The sequence below is a fragment of the Sander vitreus genome, chromosome 4 (genome assembly GCF_031162955.1).
Source record: "Sander vitreus isolate 19-12246 chromosome 4, sanVit1, whole genome shotgun sequence".
Classification (NCBI taxonomy): domain Eukaryota; kingdom Metazoa; phylum Chordata; class Actinopteri; order Perciformes; family Percidae; genus Sander; species Sander vitreus.
Window position 1 is genome coordinate 16,674,218 of NC_135858.1, and position 21,714 is coordinate 16,695,931.

The window sequence follows — 21,714 nt, forward strand, 5'->3', positions numbered from 1 at the left end:
GAGAACACTTTCTCATCTGTGCAAGAGCAATCATGCCTCTTATTGTGCATTTACTTTTGGACAGTAACCAATGGGGAAATTTAGGCTTGATATGTCAACCAACAGGTAGCCCCCCCCCCCCCCCCCCAGTATATGGAGTCTTTCTGTCTTTGAGGATACAGGGCAACAAGATAACAAAGCTTCACAATTTAGTGTAAACCTTGTGGGGCTTGGCAAACAAAGGGAAGCACAAGAAACAAAACCACAGTGATTATTTACAAGTTCAGATGTGCAGTGAAGCCCTGACACATCAGCTTGCCATTGCTTTTGTATTTCAGTTGTAAAATCTGCTTTAGAAACCCATATTTGTATAAAAGAGAAATGGGTTTTACGCTCAACTCTGTCTAGCAGTGAACAGAAGTAAGAAGTAGAAAGCCACTAGGGCAGAACTGGACAAACATGATTGAAGGTGAACCCTCCAGCCTGCTGTTGTCAAGGTGGTCTGAATTAAAAAAGAACAGCCCTCTTTATTTAAACTTGTATCTAAATCAAGTTTGCCAGCAAGCTTTTCAACTCTGCATCACACCCTTCCCTTGGGAGTGGAAGCATTATGTTGTATTGAGTAAAAGAAAAATAGAATCATCGTATCTTGATTCCTACTATTATACTATACTACTAGTCTAATGATAGTCATCAAAGTTTCCCACAACCTTTCCCACTTACTAACTTTATAATGTATTTGCTCAGTTATATGCTTCGGACCACACAGGTTATTTCAAATGAGCCAATGTTGCTGTTTTAATGCATAAAAAAGAAATGATTCAGAATATTTTGCAACAATATAATAAGAGACCACTGCCATAAAGAAGGAAAACCATTTGTTTTCGCAGTGGTCACTGTTTTCCATGTTTCCTTGAAATAAAGGACTGCTTGCATGTATTCTGAAATCCAAAGTTTGATCACTTTTTAAATGACTTCCATATTTGCAGGTTTTTTTTCCCTATCTGGTAGGTTGAAATTATCATATATTTTGATTTAATGTATGTCATTATATGCTATGGTGACAATCAAATTAATACATTTTACAGAGCAACATATTTAGGTACACTGTGTATCTGTATTTATTACCAAGATTCACATGGACTTAGGTGTCATGCATTTTATTGACACTGCATTTCACGACCTCGCCAATAAGTTAAATGAACTGTGATCATAAAAAAGAATGAAATACACATTTCAGAATACTTGGGGAGAGCACAAAATGCCGTTATGAAAAGCCTTTGCTGATACCGAGGTAAGCTTACCATCCAGAGCCTATAAAATATGACTATTGTAACACAGTGCCAACAATATTAGTAAATCTTAGCATATTGATTTCTCAAATAAAGTCCCCTCGTTCGGGACTAGCTGGCATTTGCTTTTTTTCCCCACAAATGGCAGAATAGGGGGCATTTAGAAGAGGAATCTCTGCCTATTTTCTGTAGACTAATTTCCATTTCTTTTTTCTCCATTCTGTCACAAGACCCCAAAGACTCACCCAGTGACAGATGTTGTCATTAGCCAGTCCTAACAGTCTATGGAATGAGAATTAATGTGCAGTTAGTCTGTGAGGATGAGAGGCCAAACAGAGAGGCAGGGCACAGAGAGCTGCCATGTTAGTATCCCCTGCATGTGTGAAGGAGAGCTTTTAGGCAGCGTGAATGTCAAAAAAGGTGGACAGGGTGGCCAATTATCCCAGCTGGACGGCTCTTAGCAGCAGTCTGGGGACGAGACAGAAGAAGAACACAGTCAGCAGGACTCTCAGATGTTGAGATGTGCTGTCAGTCCACAGAGGCGAGAAGAGGAGGGAGAAGCATCATTTGATTGCTTTTAGTGGAGGTCTGACACCAAGCTGCTGCAGATGGAAAAATATGTTCTAAATGTTGAAAGCACGTCAAAAATCATATTGGACTTGCATATATTTTTATTTATTTATTTTTTAACATCCCTCCGCATCAACACCAACGGACAGGCAGTTCACCAGACACCATTTAGTTTTTCCAATGTTTTTCTTTTCCTTTCAAAGAAGCCCCTTAAAAAAAGCTGATTTCTGTATGAAATTAAATCCATGTAGTTATAAAGATGAAATGGATTATTTTACAATATGCTTACATGTTGGATGACTGTCTGGTTACCTCAAATCTCTTCTTTGTCCGTTATGACAAATGATCAAAAACATATCCCATGTAGAATGACTCCCTTAAGGAGTAGCATGTGTTTGTGGTCACCCCATGCAAACAAAGTAGACTGTACCATCACAGGCTCACAGGAAAATCATGCTTGTCTGAGCAAGTTTCACCATCTGGCTTATCCTTTCAAGTGTAAATTGAAAAAAATGATGTCTGTTATTGATTGCTAATCTATAACATCATCTTGAAAAATGTCCTTGTGATTGTCAGGCGTGGGACAAACTTCAGAGCACGGCTTATGTTGAGTTTGGACCATTGCTAGTAGCAGAACCAATTCCACTGGCCGACTGTCACTGAGAACATTATATACATTCAAAACATTTGGAAATGATGTCATGGTTCTGCACTCCAGCACTGATGGAGAAATGACAGCAGCGATAGTAATATAGTAATACAGAAAACAGCTGGAACATTTTCTTCTATTCTTTTCTGATACTGAAAACTAAAGCGTGCTAAGCTTTGTATAATTTACAGTTGTCTCATTTAATTATGACTTAGATGACTTTGGCGTAATTATGATTCACAGCTAAGCAGTACTCGTGCACATTGCTACAGCTATGCAGTACCTTTGTAAACACACTGTGGCAAAAAAACACTCCCGATGAGGGCTGTCAAAGATTTGTGAAGCATAGCTGAACGTTTGAATAGAACACTTGTGTGACTTAAAAAGATCTATCTTATTATACTGTTACCCTGCTGCCATAAAGTTATGCTGCAATGTCATCATGGAGCTTCTCAGTTGGTTTAAATCATTATCTTCTGACAAATGTATTCTCATTGCCAGAGTATGTTTTCTGTAGTTCTTTAGTCTGTTTCCTCTATTTTTTTTAACAAGGTCTTTTATTGACAGTCAAAGCTCCATGTTTAACATCAGCCTGTAATATGAATCCGTTTTTCCATATGTGTAAGAGTAAGTAAAAATGTCTTCACAATACAAAATGTTAACTTAAACTTAAAAATAGGCTATGTTTTAAATGCTAGTTTTGCTTTGTTCAGTTACATGGTTCAGCTAAGGCTAGTCTAACGTGTGAGAAGCACAGATTTGCATTCCTGCAACGCAACAATCTTTTTCAGCTTCATCTTCATTTTCATCCACATGATATAATTTGGAAATTTAAAGAAACCCCATAATATTGGAAATATTTAATTAAAACTATAATGAGAACCTGGCTCAAAGACAAAATAATAACGTTATGGTTTTGTATACTGTTTACATATATACCATAGTGGGACTGGGCGCCACTGCACATCTGTATATACTACTACTTCCACCTTGCAAAATAGCAGTTCTCATATTTACCCTCCACCAGACACCAGTATTTTAGATACATGTGTATTTATGCTAATTGTTTTGGGGGTGGGGATCAAGAGGATTCTTTCACCAAAGTCAAATGACTATAAGAAAACATTTTATTTGCCCGAAGGCAGCAGCAAAAAGCCAGTAATTCTTAATTTCTTCACTCACAAGACACAATTTACATGCCAGGATGATGAAGGTGGCATCTACCAGGACGATGATTTGTTTAATTGTTGTGGTTATTTGATGTTGAGGGGACACTCACGTACCTTACTTCACCCTCACTCACGTCAGCTAGGTGCTCAAGTAACCAAACAACTAAATAAAAAAATAACAACTTCCCAAACTAGTTGATTTGCTGGAGTGTGCAACTTTTTTTTCTCAGAATCAGGTTCTGTCTGGCTAATACGATTTCTCATGACCATGGAGTTCAAGCACTCATCCTTGTATATTATTAATGGCCTGTTTAATTTTTAATGCAATATAAGGTTGAGTGAGCAAAGGGCTGAGGGACCATACGGTTGACAGAAGAAACAATACCATGAGTCAATATTAGCAGGAGGGAATGTCTATAATAACTAACATGGTCAGGTAGCATGTCTGTTTAATCGGGGGTATATTGTATAGTTATTTTTGGCTTTTTATTTGTACGTTTTTTTTTCTCATTTGGTGTGGAAATACCTAGTAGTAATGTTAACATTTTGCAGTAATAATGATAACCCATGGGAATATGTCTGATGAATTTAACATGTGGCCATATGGATAAAACATCATCTCAGGTCAATTCCCTGCCTCAGTTTATTATTGCAAGTCACATGAAGTGGAAATAACCCTCCTTGCAATCAGCCATTCCTGCTATATTGTGCATTACCTCTAATAGCCCACATTGATACCATATTAGCTGCTTTCAATGTATAATCTCCTCACGCCTGCATGTGTTCTTTTTTATCCAGTTTAATCCTCTACAGTTGCATCAATGTGCATCACTTCAGCCTGCAACCTGGCGGCTCATACCTTTGTAGCATGATTACGCTTGTAGCTAAATTGTGTTTATTGATGTTGCAGGAATTCTTTTTTTTTTTTTTTAAAGCATCCTGCCTTTATTTTGGTGTGGTTAGACAACTGAAAACACAGGACTTTCACCCAGGAGAGCGGGGATCGTGTCCCGTGTGTGACATTTCCTTTCCACGTTTGTTCTTTTCCTAAACCCAACCCTGTTGTTCTTTTCCTAAACCCAACCAGTTCTGGCGTGTGACGTTTCCTTTCCATGTTTTTTCTTTTCCTAAACCTAATCCGCGTGTGTAGTTTCCTAAACCCAAGCGTAGCCTCGCGATAACACGTAGCCCCCCGATAACACGTAGCCTCGCGATAACACGTAGCCTCGCGATAACACGTAGCCTCGCGATAACATGCCACGTGGCTTTAGAAAGTGGCGTGTATGTTTATTCTGTGAGGTTGCAGATTGCCGCTGTATACAGCGTTGACATACACGCGGATAGCTCAAAATGCGTACAGATAACACGCCACTTGGCTTGGAAAGTGGCATGTATTTGTACGCGAAGTCATGATGTCATGTTGCAGATGTAATTGTGTGTGATTGCCAGACTGGTCAAATTCTCTCATGTTAAAAACCTGAACTGACTCTGATATATTGTGATGTCTTGCCACTTTGCGTTCAACATCTGGTTGGCCAGGAGTGTAAAATGTAGACCCCCCCCTCTATGTCCCACCTTTTGCTTACTGCCAAATATTATGGTGGGAGCACCTTGGGAGTTGAAGGTAAGACAGTGGAACAGCTTCACTCCTCCTCTGGTGCCATGTCTATCTACAACTTTCTTAGATATAGACTTTACCTGTCGTGAAAACAAAGCCTCCCGAAAATACTTACAAGTGAGAAAGATAATCTCCTGCTGCTGCGGTACCTGTATTTCTCAGGGTATCACAGACGTTTTACATTGCAAGTATCCATTGTCACAGCTGGAACACAGATCCCGGTTATAGACCCCTGACGACAGAAACATGGCTGTGCTTTTCAACCTTCTTACAGGGCAATACATGTGTAGTGGGGCCCTGTAAATGTGCACTGAATCAGAGGGTGCTGAAAGGTGCGCAACACAAGCTTTTTACCCCAGAACAAAAGCTCTCCGCTACTCTGTCTTCCCTCTGTGGAAGGAACTGGAGAACACATGGCTAGTTTCATCAGCAGTAGGTTTACATTAGTTTTCTTCAGCTGATAAACCTATCAGCACAGTGTTGGGAAACAGATGAAGATGTAGTGTTGCTGCCTTTTCTCATTCACCCGACATTACAACTTGATCCTTCAGTTGGCTTCAGGATATTTTCATTCCTGCTCTTGGCTTTACAATGTGCGGTGCATTTATTATAGAACAGCATTGTTGTAATACAATCACCTGCGTTGGAGCCAATTCCTGGAGTGAAAATGACTGTACAAATGACTCATTGTCCTGGAGGCACAAACCAGTACAGTGACAACATTAACAGCCATATCACGATTGTCAGCTTTGAGGGATTATAGCAATCTGTGATGTTGCCTGCACTCTTATACAAATGAGAATGGATAGGGCTGGTGGGGAACATGCAAATGTTATTGTCTCGTCTTGGTTTTCACTATGATACTGTATGTAAGTCCCCATTTGTGCTTATCTACTGTATGTAATAGAGTTTGCAAATCAAATCAGTTTAATGTGTATGTCTGTGCATGAAGAAAAAAAAAAACAGGACCATTTGCAGCGTGTTACTGCTTGCAATTTTAATTTGACAAAGGAGAAAGTCAACTAAAATAAACACCATTTCTATATCAAAGTCAGCCTGTACATGTGAAAGTCTTTGTGTCTTGTTAATGTCGTTTGTCTTCAGATTAAGTGGTTGAGGCCCCACGGGTGACAAACGGAGGCCATAAATCATTGTGTCTCTTTCAGACACACAGACCTCCAACTGCATTACATCAAGGACGTAAAGCACCAAATCATGTCAGATAAAATGCCTCCATTTGTAAAATAGTTTTTCAAAGTATATTTAAATTACATCTAAACAGCTTTATGTTTATAATGATTTACCTACCAACCTATAAGTTCCTCTCTCTCTCTCTCTCTCTCTCTCTCTCTCTCTCTCTCTCTCTCTCTCTGTGTGTCAAATGCCTCATACAGCTGAGAAGAAAGCCTCATCAACCTGAGACACTTTCACCTCCCAGGAGAGAGGGCTGACGACAACACAGCCATTTGGGGCAGTCGGTCCCTTAATGCATGCGTGGGTGTGAGAGCACAGAGAGTGTTAATGGGAGCCTGTTAAACCTCAAGTGTGGCAGAGCATCAGCATGTTAGCAGAGGTCTTGTTTCTTGAGAATTTCTTAGGTCCAGGAGAGAAATTATTCTGGCAATTGGGCTTTCATGAAATGCATCTACGTTGGGATTGTAATGAACGAGCAATTCCCTGTTGGTTATTATACTTTTGCTGAGAACTATGCATTTACCCGTTCATTTAAGATTGTAATCCATAGGTTTCTGAGACCATCAGAAAGAGAGTAGAGTGACATTACAGTAGTGTAAGTAAGGTGTACATTTTATGTTTCGTTTGTCCCTCTAACTAAAACCTCTCCTAAACCTTCCAATAATTTCTAGTTGCTCAAATGTACAGTGATTATTATTCTTACAGCTTAAACCTCAACCAAATTTGTTTGACTTGCCGAAATCTACTATCTAGCCTTATATAAAGTAGCAAATAAAATAAAAGGACTGAGCTCTGATAATGTTACATAATCCAAAAGCAGCAATCTAGCATATTTATACACTGTCTGACTGCTTTCTTGATCCTCATTTGAAACTATTTTCTTGGGTTATGTTTTGCTGTTGGGCTGTTAAAACGGCAAATAATAAATCACCATGACCAGTTCAGATTATTAATTGTGATCAGCACTCAATATAGTGATGCTCACTTCAGTCACTTCCCTCTCCCGTTGCATCTGATCTCAGATTCTTACCCTTAAAATCCCATACGTTTTTGAAGTGTCTTTGCAGTTCTAAGTTCTTTCATTCCCTAATTAGTGTCAACACTGTGACTCTTGCCTCGTATCCCTCCACATGTTCTTTTAATCTCTCTTCTGCTCGTCACATTGGTGAATCTTTTCACTTTGAAATTTCACAAAGCAGAAATGATAGACAGGACATCTGTAGAGCTGATGCATTGAAGAACCAAGTCTACCAACTTTAATCCAAACAGGAGGAGCCACATGTCACCATGACACAGCCCAACCTCAATCACAGATCAGATTGGGATGTCTTATCAGGGCTAACACCCCCTCTACCTGTCCAAAGAGCCTCAACAGTGAATGATTACTGTTAGCAGGGCCTGATTGATGGCTTCACAGTGGACAGGCAAGGCAATCAGGACTGGTGGGGTAATGAGGACAGTCATTTCCCCATGTCTCCTGCTCTGGTCTCTGTAAGCATAATCATGGGACAGTGATCACTGATGCAATTCATCATATCAAATCTCTGGCAGGAGTAAAGATCTGATGTCCAAGCAAGAATCTCAGTCATGATGGGGTCACAAAAGGCCTTTCGCATCAAGAGCGCTTTAATTGGGCTAACTGTGATGCATTATACAAATCACTACAGTACATCTTGATCTGATCCCTGATGTAGCTGTCTTCATGTACATTTCATGCACACAGAAAATACAAATTCCAAAAGTGTCGAAAGTGTAAAACCAAAGCTGCATCCACTATACCATCATGCATGAGAATCTGTTATGAAAGTTAAAATCTGGGCTGCTATGATTGCAGTATGATTAGATTTAGATGTGGGATTACTCTTTATCTGTGCACATGTTAGGACATTGAAAGATTTATAGGATTGCAGTTATTTAACAGGATGCCTGTATCACATAGAAACCTTAAAATGACACATCTGGCCTGGCCTTACATAGAAACTTTAATGGAAATGTTGGTCTGTTGGTGCAAAAAATAGTTTAACAACTATTGGATGGATTGAAATGAAATGTTTTACACAACATCCACGGTGCCAAGAGGATGAACCTTAATTGCTTTGGTTATCCTCTGACTTTTCTTATAGTGCCAACATGAGTTGGACATTTCTGGTTTGGACTGAAATATCTCAACATCTATTGGATGGATTGCCATGAAATTTTGGACATACATTCACATCTCCCTCACGATGAATTTTAATAACTTTGGTTATCCAAAGATTATTTTTTGGGGCTTTTCCCTTTATTTTTTGATAGTGACAGTGGATAGACAGGAAAGGTGGGAGAGACATGGGGGATAACACTCAGCAAAGGACTCAGCCTACATGGGGCGCACACTCTACTGGGTGAGCTGGAGGTCGCCCCTTATCCAAAGACTTTTAATCTAGCGCCATCATGGGGTCAAAATTTATATTTGCCCATATGACCAAATACATGCAAAACTAATGTCATCAGCCTCAACTTTGTATTTAGTACTAGTTAACAAATGTTAGCGTGCTGACACATTTAAACTAACATGGCGAAAATAGTCAACATTACTATTATACATCAACATGTTAACATTGTCATTGTTAGCATGTTGAGGTTAGTACAACCTCTGCTAGCGTAGACTCTTTTCGTCTTGTTAACAAAAGGACTTATTCTAAAATATATGAAGATAAGACGGATTTGTTCGATTCTTTTCAGCCATTAGGTTTCTCTGACCATTGATCAAAACAGTATGATAGTCATGGTGTGCTGTTAGCCAGCTAATGGGGCCCATGATCCAGGAACACAGAGATCATCAGTTGTCTGTACCATGCTTGGATCGCCTCCAACAAGCTAAGAGTCCCAGTGCCTTGCATGTGCCTTCCCTTTGACGTGAACCTATTCACCTTCATAGGTCAAAAACTGTATCTGTTCACAAGTGTGGCAGGGGACAGAGGAGATTGTGTTGCAGACACACCTTTATGTTGCATTTGTGTCCGTCCTGGCTGGTGTGCGTGCCACCCCTGCAGCTGTTCAGGCATAAATCAAAACAAAAAAAAAATAGCGTATGGGCATATTTGACTAATCATTGACCATGAATGCCTTTAAACTGGATTGTGTTGATTCCACAGATTGTCCAAGGTTGTTAACACAGTCAAAGGAAGGCAACATTGTTTATTTTCAAATATTTTCAATCTAAATAAATATTGTTTCTCTTTATACATCTGTCAAAAGACCTGCTTCCACCGTGTGAACCTCCCCACTAGAGTAGAATGATGTGAGTCTTTTCTAAGAGCTTGTTTTGTGCTACACTTCGTTCTTCTGAAATCCTAGAAGGTGTTTGATCTGCTGTTCTGCATGTGGCCCAGGCCATTATATGTCCTTGGCATATCAAATGGTTCAACAATGGCATGTTATCCTTCTGGCCTCGACTCCCATTTGAATATCATCTGTCAGGCAGTACAAGAGGAGACCTGCTCCGACAGAAAACGCCCATAGCATCTGAAATTACACAGCAATTTATATGTCATCTGTAATAGTTCGGCATCTACTACCTATCCTGTGACAGCCATTAATTATCAGTGGTTCTTGTCTCTCTCCTTCTCTGCTTTACCTGGATTCTCTTGGTGTTAAATCACAACACAAGCTTTGATATTGGAGACAGTGCTGATGAAGGTGGACTACATTATACTATAGGTGCTGATATGATTTCAGAGCATCTGACTGAGAAGTGAAAATGGCAGTTATCTGACCTTCTTTGAGGTGTTTGGTAATATGGTATGTTATGGATATAATAGCTGTATAGTTAAATGAACTGTTCCCTTAACTTTAGCTGCTGCAAGCTGTTTATACAATGGCTCATACAATTTGTTTAGCCCTGAAGGAAACAGGTAATTTTCTTTTTCTCAGGTCAAATAAAAGAGAAACACAGGATTAAGTTTCTGTGGCTATGTGCATCGGGTGCCAAATCCAACAATGTAGGGCCAAAGAAGTGTCACTACACGCATGCAGCTAGAACAGGGACTATATGTGCCATGAATTAACCAAAGAACAGCCTCATTTAACATTTTATAAACTGAACGCTTCGCACAGAAACATATGTTTACCAGGCTGCTTGTACTTAATGGCTACATAAATCTGCATCATTGTTGTTTTTAAAACACACTGATTTAACTTTTAATTTTGTTTTTTTAAATTAAAGGCCAAGTAGTTGTATTCATAATATAATAATAAAAGTGCTGTTTTAATCTCGCTCTAGGTCTAATCACCAAACATCTCCAGATAATGTTTTGTAGTTTCTGTCACATTTGTTTGAGTCACATAGATTCTTGTTTTTCTTTACATTTGACTTAACTTTACTTGGGTGTAATCATAGATTGTATAAAATACAGTTTGTAATAGGCTAACTGAGAGCTTTTGTTTAGGATATTTCTGTGCACAAAATAATATCCCTCAACTGTGTGTGTGAGCTAAACTAAGTAAAGCTAAAGTAAGATTAGTTTAGGACAGCATTTATAATCTCCCTGTGAAGGCAAAATACATGATTATGTACCGTTCAATTTAATATGAAACAACAGCTTACCTTGATTGATCATGTGGACATTTTTTTTTAAAGTTCAACACTTATTAATATTTGGTTCGTTGCTTTCACTCTAAACACAAGTAGAAGGAGCAAATGCTTGAATATGTAATGCCTCTTAATCACCTATCTCACCAAATCCAAGGTAATTGTCCATCACTGAGATAGAAACCAAAATAAATCTCTCAAAATACTGCGAGCTTGCTCCGTCTACTCCTTCACAGTCTTGCTAATTATTTTGTACTTGGTCAGCTTGGTCAGCTTTTTCAGCTGTAGACTCAAAACAAATTTTCACATCAAACACAAGACAGAGAGTATTATGACAAATGTAGGCATTTAAGGGTCATGTGATCACCTTGGCCAAAAATCTGTTTTTAAATGTGTGCTTGTGGGCCAGTGAGGAAGCTTCTCCAACATGGTTCACTGGCTACAATCCCACTCCACCATCAATGAACTGCTGACTAAAAGTGACACTGAAAGCACTTTGTTTAACACAGGCTCATGAAATACATATATTTTGCTATTTGAGATGATCGTCACACTTTAACATGCTAACAGTTCAAAAGTACAAAGTATATTAGTTATAATGGATTAAAAAACTTTTTTAACGTAACCACAGCAGAGGTAGTTTTCATTGGGAAGTTTTCTGTAGCTGTAGAGCTAAAAGACACTAGTGAGAAAATATGTAATTTTGACATTTGAATGACTTGACTCTTGTATGTGTTTTTACATTTTCCTGCAAAGACCAAAATAAAAAAAGCCGTTACAGTCTTTTTGTCCCACTGTTTTAACCTGAGGCTTATGAGAAATATATCAACAAAGAGAAGATAATTGGATAAATCAGGTTGCATTGCTCCCTGCAGCATTGGATAATCCTCAGGTCTGTAAAATGTTTTTGTGATGGGCTTCATCTCGCTGATGCAATAGCTTGAGACACGTATAATAAGCACACAGGAATTGTGGGCAATTGGGCATATCTACGGGTCTCTAATCCTGCTCAATAGACTGTCCAAAGACACATGATTATTTCCTGTAATGATTTACTGACCATTAAGAACCATAACAAATGTCCCAGGTTGTCAATGAGGCAAATAAAAACCTTTGAGAAACACAGTGTGTAAATTAATTCCATATAAATAACTCATGTATTGTCTGAAACTGCAAACAGTGCTTACATACATACAGTATATTTTCTCTAAACGTTTTTTTTCAATTTGCTTTTTCATCCTTTATCATCCTTTATCTTCCTATCAAGCTTTAAAAATGGAAGCACCTAAATTATATTGTTGTCCTGCCGCACACTCGCTTAACATTTCTGATTTCTCTGTAGACTGCAAGCTTAATCTTCTGCTCACCACATCTGTCCAATCTCTGCTCAACATCTGACATCATGCAGCTGTTGCTCATGGGGAGCCCTTCCTGCTAGGAATAAGCTTTGCCTGCACTGTACCATAGTCACAGTATACACATGCTAACATCGTAAGCAGTCCTACATATACATGCGCGCACGCCCGCGTGCGCACACACACACACACACACACACACACACACACACACACACACACACACACACACACACACACACACACACACACACTTTCTCCCCATCATTGCATGAAGTGTCAGACACCAAGCGTACCACTTACTTGATTTATTACATGAATTAAATGGCAAAACATCCTTCTTGGGTTTATTGCCGTCTGTATCTGAGTGGCTGAAAGCTAACATTACTATAAACACACAAGTAGCCTGACATGCTGCACTTACATAAGACCCATTGTTTCTTTCAAATGAAATCTAAAAACAAATCCCAAATCAGCACCAATATTATTGAGGTACCAGTATTATGAAAAATGAATGAATAAGCTTTCCAGTTTACATGCACCACAGTAATTCATTTGAAAAATGGTTCTGACATTATAGACAATAAATCTATCACTCCATGGCCGGTCATTTTTTTTAAAATGTTGTATCTAATTTGAGTAATTGCATGATTCATTTTGGTACTGTAGCAACAAACTGAAGCATTAATCATCAGATATCTGTCCGAGCATGTGCAGAAAGAGTAGAGATATCCTGCCCAAAGTACGTGATCAGAGAGAGCATTTACAGTACATGTCCATTTTATGAAATGAATGGATAATTGAAAATTGCAAAAGGTTTCAAATTTAATATAAAAGGTTTGTATGACCATTTTCGGACAGAATGGACCAAGTAAATTATGTATTAGTGTATCATGTATGGCGCACAACCAAACAAGCCATTTTTACGTAAATACATAAAAACACCTCCATGTCAGACATCAATCTGAGCAGAACAGCAGTTTGATGAGCCCCCAGAGTCTACAGCTCCTCTCAGGTCCGTGCATCAGACAAGGGCCTCATCTGGACCACATCTGGACCTCATCAGGCCTCCAACAAGCAGAGGGGGAGGTGTGAAAGAGCCTCACACAGAGCACAAGGCAGCTCTGCAGAGGAAATTAAGGAAACAAAGGTGTGACACCTGGGTGAGCCAGCCTCACCTTAGGTCTCACTTCATTTTCTATATAAGTTCGTCCAGATGAGTTTCGGACTCATCTCAAAGTCAAAGACATAGCTTTGAAATAAAAGCAGTGTATACATTAATAAAAGAGGAGTACATTAAATCTGGAGTACATTAAAGTTACAGCATTATGCGTTGAGATAGGACAGACTTTTATTCAGCGCCGGTCTTCATTGTATTTAATGAATTTAGACTCCAAAAGACTGATTCAGACCAGCCCCTATCATTTGACATCAATACATATCCATTTTGACAAATTCCACAGCTTCTTTGAGTTAGTTTTAGGTCATATAATACTTCCCGTATTTCAGAGTAAGAGTCTCGTCTCCAGAGAAAGGTAAACCAGTGCAAGATGGACGGACGGCATCATGATTAGTGAGTATACTTAATACATATCGGACAGCTGTTTTCTTCTTTCATCTAGTGATATCATCCATGCCACATTGCAAATGGTCTTTGGATCCAGTGACCGCTAATCCAAAAATTGCATGGTGAAACCATGATCAGAGACTGCTGGTACATTACCTTACAGAGATGCCCCATAAATACTACCATTCACTCAGTAGTGAGGTAAGGATATGTTATAGAAACAGCTAAGTTCTACCACTGGTGAGTTGGTCCTCATTCAGTTAGTTCCCTGGTGTTATCAAATAAAAGTTGAAGCTTGGAACTAAGACATTTTCTTGCAGACAGGAGTTTTATTTTAAAGACAGGTATTTCACTTCCTGCGGTATTTAGCCAACTTTTCTCTCCCCAGCAAGACTCTTGACTGCCACTTGGCTGTGTCCAAGCTGTTCCTGTTTAGCGTGTTGACAGTTTATTTGACACAAGTCTTGCTTCAACTTCCTCTCAGCCATAACAGACCCCAGGGCAAAGCAAGAGGCAGCGGTACGTTTTGAAGGTTAACTCTGCTAATGAAGCCAGGCTGGCCATCAGGACCCCTTGGGTTTTTGTGGCAGAGTCAGCCACATGCCACTCTGCTGGAGAGCTGGACATATGAGGGTCCTCATGCTTGTTACCAAGCTCCTGCAGGCAGCAGCATGGACAGCCCCAGAGCAAAACCACTGTTAGAAATGAGAAATGTGAGAAATGAGCCCACTCAGTTCTTACTTCCTTGAGACTGATTGTGATCAAAACAACAGAGGTTTCCACTAGTGTCTTTGGAAACATTTGGTTCTCCACTAGAACTTAAAATACAAATCAGTAGGTTTAAACAATATTTGGCTGCACAGCTTGAGTTTGTGTTGACTGACTCACCGGCGTTCTGCTGACGTTTAAATAAACAGAAGAGATTACAATGTGACCAACTTATATTTAGTCACGCCATGTAAAAGAAAATCAATCAACATTTTTTATTATCATCTTAAACTTGTTATCAAGGATGTAGATAATTGCATCTGATGTGAGAAACACATGCCTCATCTATGTCAGAGTTCAGTGTTTTATATCACTTTCTGGTCCGTTAGCATGCACTGCAGAAAAAAAGTGAGAGAATGTGAGGGATCAACCCAGGCTGGAGGGATGCATGAACTGGATTCAAAGGGTCAGAGCAGGAGTGGCCAATGTAGTGTGACTGGAAGTTTATTGTGATGAGGTGTTACAGGACAAGATGTAATACTGATTCAGTAACTAATTGAGCTAACTGATAATAGAATATGATTACGGCATAGGAGGTTTATGTAAGATGAATGGCAACACTATGAAGTTACATTAGGTACTCTCATGTATTTCAACATGCTAAAATGCTTTGAAATGTCTATGCCTTTTTGGTATTGTAGAAATGTCAATGCTGCTAACATGCGGTCAGATGACTCGTTGAGTGTACTGATTCTCTGTCATGTACAGATGCTACAGAGACAGATAGTAATGAGGTGTCTGTCTAGAGTCTGAGCTGGTACTTTCCCTCGGCTGGGATAACGCTCCCGCTCTGGTCCTTTCCTGTTATGATTTCCCCTGATACAAACACCCATTTTGTTCTGTGCATGCGTGAGGAGATGGAGAGTGAGGCTACTCTGAGTGACTGATTTGTGTTCACATCTGGAAGTACACTTGCTGATGAGAAGCTCATGGCTTAGGTACAGCTGTCTACTTAAAACACTTCCCTTACGAGAAATGCTCTGTACGCTGTAAGTCTGTCTGCACATTAAGGCAGGTGTGTGCTTGTGTGTGTATCTTCTCTAATGTTTGCAATGTGTGTGCATCTTTTGGCATGTGCATAAACATGGTTGTTTACCTGTGTATATACTGTGTGGGAGGCAAAAAGTGCATTGATGAGAGAGAAGAGAGGAATGTACTGCCCGCTGGTGGTCTTCTGAGTATTGTTACCAGAATGCAGGCAATGAAGGCTTAGCATCTTCTACTCGTTTATTCAACATTTCAGCACAACACTGTGATTTACAATCGTTTTTGATCCATTTCAAACAATTGGATTAGAGTCTGTTTTTGCCTAACCCAACATAATGTATGCCCCAAAAGCAAACTTCTGTCACATTGCTTTTAAACCCATGACAAAAGATGAAAAAGACTTTCTGAGGATTTAACCTTAGTTCATGTCTCCGATATAGGAGGTGGGGGTTGGGCTGGGGCTTGAAAACGAAACTAATCCAGTGTGAAATGGGCCTTGAGGCCAATCGGTCGGACCTGTCCAAAAGGAAAACATATCACACGCAGAGAAGTCTGATGTCATCAGGATCTGGGGGAGAGAAACCTGACATGTTGTTCACTCAAGTGGCTGATGACAGCACTTCAATTTATTGTCCCCTCATTATTTTTGTTTCATGATGAGGTATCAACAAACTCAATAAGGGAGTCAGAATAACAGCCGCAGCACTCATAAATAATGCAACTGCTTGACTGGATACAGGCTGAATGGAGACTCCACGGGCATCAAACCCAAAGTGAGCTCCCAAAGAGACCTCACAGAATGAGCTTAGGGAGGTTAAAAGGCCTGTCAACAATATAAACAACATCCAGAGTGAGGAAAGAGGGGCCCTCTGGTGTTTTAATCTCTCTTTTTACCTCTTGCTCTGCTTTTTTGCTGCTTTTGTAGAAATATGTGGTCGTTTTCCATTTCCCTGCTCGCTGAAACAAACAAAGCTGTCTCCTGTTGCTGAATTCTTCTTACCCATCCTAATCCTTATCTAAAGTGACTCTCCAAAGAGCTTAAGGCATCTCGCAGGTCAGAGGCAGGATTGTTCAAGCTGACACTGACACAACAACCAGAGGCCTATGCAGCCTATAGCAGTGTGTTTTTAAACTAAAGTTGCTTATGCACAATTGGAAGAAAACCACTTCAAATGTTATGGCACATCAGACGAGTTCATTTACTCATTTACTCATTTACATTTACTCGTTTACTCATAGGAGTCTTCTAAAAACTATTATTTCTAATATTATTTAGAAATAATTTATAACTAGTTTATTTGCAACTTTTAATTCAACTTCAACTACAGTTAAATCGGTGTAAGAACAGAAAAACATGCCTTCCACATACATCAGGTCTCTGTTATTCATAGTTTTGTGTATGTAGAGACAGGCATTGCTGTTGTGTTGCACATCTGGATTCATTTCAGGATGAAGCCATGTATTGCTTCTCTGCAGAGGCTGGGGCTCTATGCGATTTTAGGGGTACCAAATGCTATTTCTGCAAGAATTGCATTGTTCGGCAATTGGATGGCAAGCATTTATGTTCCCCCCACCTCCTTCATACCTAAAGCCATACATCATCTGACTGCCCTACGTCTCTAGTTTGTGGTTGTAAAGTTTCATGGGGCCAAGATTATTCTGGAGGTCATTATACGTCATGTTATACAGTGAGGTCAAGTTTACAATGAAATGGCTACTATGGTGACTAACATCATCACACATGAATAAAATTGGGCTCGTTGAGTCTGCAGGTGTCTCGGCTTTCCAGTCATATCCAACTGATGCAATTCCAAGAATGTCTAGAGACACTAGTATGCAGATTATTCATCATTTTAGAATAGGCAAAAATAACACATTTATACTTAATGCATAAAATGACATGGTTTGTAACCTGCATGGGATTATCATAGAGTGTGCATGTCTGTAAAGGGGAGACATAAAACCCATTTTCATTCAGATATCTTGAGGTGAGAGGTCAAGGGACCCCTCTGAAAATGCCCATGTCAGTTTTTTCCCGCCAAAATGTTGCCTAAATTTGGAGCGTTTAGTCATTTAGCTAGCATGACTTAGTTGGTACCAATGGATTCCTTAGATCTTCCATTGTGCTACCAATATTTTCACTATAGCCTTAAATTGGCCTCTTAAAGGCAGTCTAGTTTGGGGGGCCAGAGGGGGGTCCAGGCTTAATATTACTAGGGCACTGGCCCCCTCTTGCCCCCCTTAGAACCGCCATTGTTCCTCTGTTCCTACGTCATACTCAATCTCTCCTCCCTGGTCCATCCCTCCAAGCTAACAACACTCAGTCAACCATCTGCATTAGCTTGATCTTCACAGAAGTATGTGATATCGACCGCTAGACTTCTGTTATGCTAAATTTATGTCAGACAGTGGACATCGCTCAGAGGTTGCCAGCTCATCAGGTCTCTGAAGTAAGAAGAGTAGAAAACTCATATCCTGCTCAAGTTAAATAATTGATGCCTGTGGCACGGATTACTCCATTCAGGGTTCTTTCAACTGCCAACCTTGAGTTGTTTATTGATGTAATGGTGGTCAAGGATTTTAATGGCTTTGGTTAATTCAGCTGCTTGTTTCCACTGGTGTCATATATACTGTATGTTTGCAAGATGATAAAGATAACCTCCACCATTCACTGTTTTCATGAATAACAGTTGTCAAATTATTATAGTGACATACATATCAGCCAAACTACCATGGTGCACATCAATCAGTGTAAGTTTACGGTTTATTGTTATTTATAAAGATCACCTTACAAGGTAAGTGTTTTCTATTGTGGAAGCCATAATTCAAACACAAAGTGATCAGATAGCATCAGTGCAACTATATTGAAAAATACCATAATGCAATGAATGAATGATACAATATGAATGCATTGATGTAAATAGAGAAATATGCATTTTATATTAAACATTACCACATATGTAGAAGTATGAGTGTCATGCGAACACCTCAAAGGGGTACTCCAGGGATTTAGAATTGCGCTTGCATAAGTTGGATGACTTGCAAGACACAGATCCAGCAGATACTGAGCTATCCTGACTTTAGTCCTTAGTATGGGTCAAGCTCCAAAACTCTAGATTCTACTTTTGCTATAATGCAATGAGCTTTGATAATATCTTTCATTTGACTCTTTCAAAATTTGTATCGCAAACATGTAACACAGGCTTGTTGTTCAAAAGTAGTCTTCAATAACCCTAATGAGATAACCCTTATGACATCATCAGGGCTTTGAGCCTCTTCCTGCAGAGCCTCAGAAAACACTATTGATGAGCAAACTGATCTTGATGTGTAAAATTGGTGGACTGGCCCTTTAAATCTCCATTTCTGAGCCACACTCAACTTCTGTGATTGTGTGTGGGCCTGTCAAACATGATATCATATCTCAGTTCACATTGAGTGTTTTGGCAGGCAGATGGACAGCTGTCACACATCAGGGACTCATTAAAGTTGAGGAGGGAGGTTCCCTTAGTAGTTAAAGGGAACTCCCTGGTCCCACAGTGTCCCTTTAGTGGTGGCAGACTGTCCCTTGAGCGCCTCATTAGCAGAGCAGTGATGACTGAGTGAGAGCTGTGTGGTGATTGTGAAGGTCCACTTGTGGCCCCAGTGAGGGTGACCATGCCAGTGGGTTGGTCTGGGCTAGAGGAGGGGGCCAGGGGACTTGAAAGAGCAGGGGACACGGTGGGTGCAAAGAAGCTCTCCAGCGGCTCTTTTAGTCCAGATCAGGTGTCAAGACCACATGCCAGAGTTTATATAGCATTGGGCAACAAGTTGTGAGGAAATTTGATCCTCTTAGAGGCCGCGGGTTGGCTTTCCTCACACTCATGCAGCCCTGTGGCTAGCCACCAAGCCACGGTTTCCCTACTACTTGAGGTGTGCATTACCTCTTCAACGGTACTAACCCATCTCTCCCTCACCTCTTGCCCCCCAGTGTGAAGCCTGTCCAGCAACTCTCAGGTTTCACAGACACCGCTGGTAAAGCCCTCTGACGACAGCCCTGTCGGCGGTGTATGAAGCAGAAAGATGATCGTCTGACGTGGGCCGCTCCCTGGATCTGGTGTGTGTGGAATGCCCTGGAGAAAGAGAGGAGGACATTGCCACTTCTAAGAGGAGGACACTTCTGTTGCTTCCCTCATCTATGCATGTAAAACCGTCTCTACTCGTGTACTATGGCAGTGTAGTATAGGCTCTTTTACTCAGATTGAAATTGTATCTCCTTCCTCTAACCCCCATCTGACTCAATCCTATTAATGTCTCTCATGTCAGAGCAAGCTTGGTTTATCTCTTCAGATGAATGGTGATGATAAAACGTATCTGCATATTGTGGCTGGATAAAAATGGCAGGCGAATATAATAGAAAACACTTGATCCTATGGACAATCCCTGAATGATACTTTCACTCCAACTCAACTTCGACCTACTGTATAACCCTCAATGAGGGAGAGACAAGAGGCGCCATCTGGCACAAGAGGTGTCCTAAAGAGTCATATCTCCATGGGCAACTTGGTATAATCAAATAAAAGCACTAACTATGTTTACAGTGGCCTTATAAAAATAAGATAAATGCAAAATGAAACAGAGAGATTGCTCATGTCAGGGCACATCAATCGTCTAGAAAATAAAGGAGGTACGATTTAAAATCTCAAAATCAATTTATGGGAAACCACCTCATTGGAATAAATTAGTTTTATTAGCAATGCATGTGTTGAGTGTGATGACTTCTCCATGAAGCTCATTTGTGGCCCAAAGAGGGAAAAGCTGGCAAGACACTGCCCGATCCACACTCTCTGTGACTGGTTTTGTTTTGAAATAAGTATTCCCATGATGCTTCAGTATATGAGCTCATTCTGGATGGCTACGAACTGTTTTGTTTTTGCTCCTCAGCGAGGCATGTCCTGATAGCAGCAGATGGATGAGCTCTGTTTTAAGTGTGAGGATAAGTCTTCTCCACTTTGAGAAATGACCCTCATGGTCTCCTCAGGGAAAGTTGGAATAGATATGGGCATTCCTTGAACCAGACCTAAATCAGAGATAAATTGTATTCTGACATTTCTTTTAAGACACATCTTGTTTTATTAGGGTGCATTACCTTATCAGTTGTACCAAGCACCCAAATGACCACTACTCATTTTAACAAGAGGATAAGGAAGATGTAATAATGTGGTCTATTAATAGTTTTATCTGAAGACAAATGCTTTCACAGATGCCCTATATAGCTCTGAAGAGGCTACTTTGCTCTTGTAAACAATCTCATGTATGACAGCATCTCTGACAGGAAGCCTGGGTAACACTGTTTAAAGTAATCCAAAATAAATGATCCTCATTTGGAGATATCGTTTGGATGTGTAAATATTGCTTTAAAAAGGTTTACACGTTGAGGTGAGAATTATTGGTTTGTGCAATTTGAGGCTGGTGATTCAGGCCTCTGAATACAGCAGATACAAGAACCTCAAACTATCATTGTCCAGGTGATGCATTATCCTATCAAAGTATTTGTTTCTGCCTCCTGTGCTGACCATCTCATTGTGTTTACTTTCCATTCACATGGCTTACACTAGAATGTGCCACCTGAGTGACCACAATTTAATATAACTGTGTTAAAAACCTGTCCATGATTTACCAAAGCTTTAACAAACACAGAGTTGCCTTTAATTCATCTGTCTCCTTTGACAAGAACTACAACTTGTCGTTTTTAAACTTTGGTTTTTGGATTTAATGTGTTAAATGTGTTGACAGTAGGCAGATTTTGTTACCTTTGGACAGACCCAGGCTAGCTGTTTCCAGTTTTTATGTTAAAGGTCCTATATAATGCTCATTTTCAGGTTCATACTTGTATTTTGGGTTTCTACTATAAGATGTTTACATGGCTTAATGTTAAAAAAATGCATTATATTTCTCATAAGGTCTGTTTCGCTATACCTGTATTCACCCTCTGTCTGAAACACACCGTTTTAGCACCT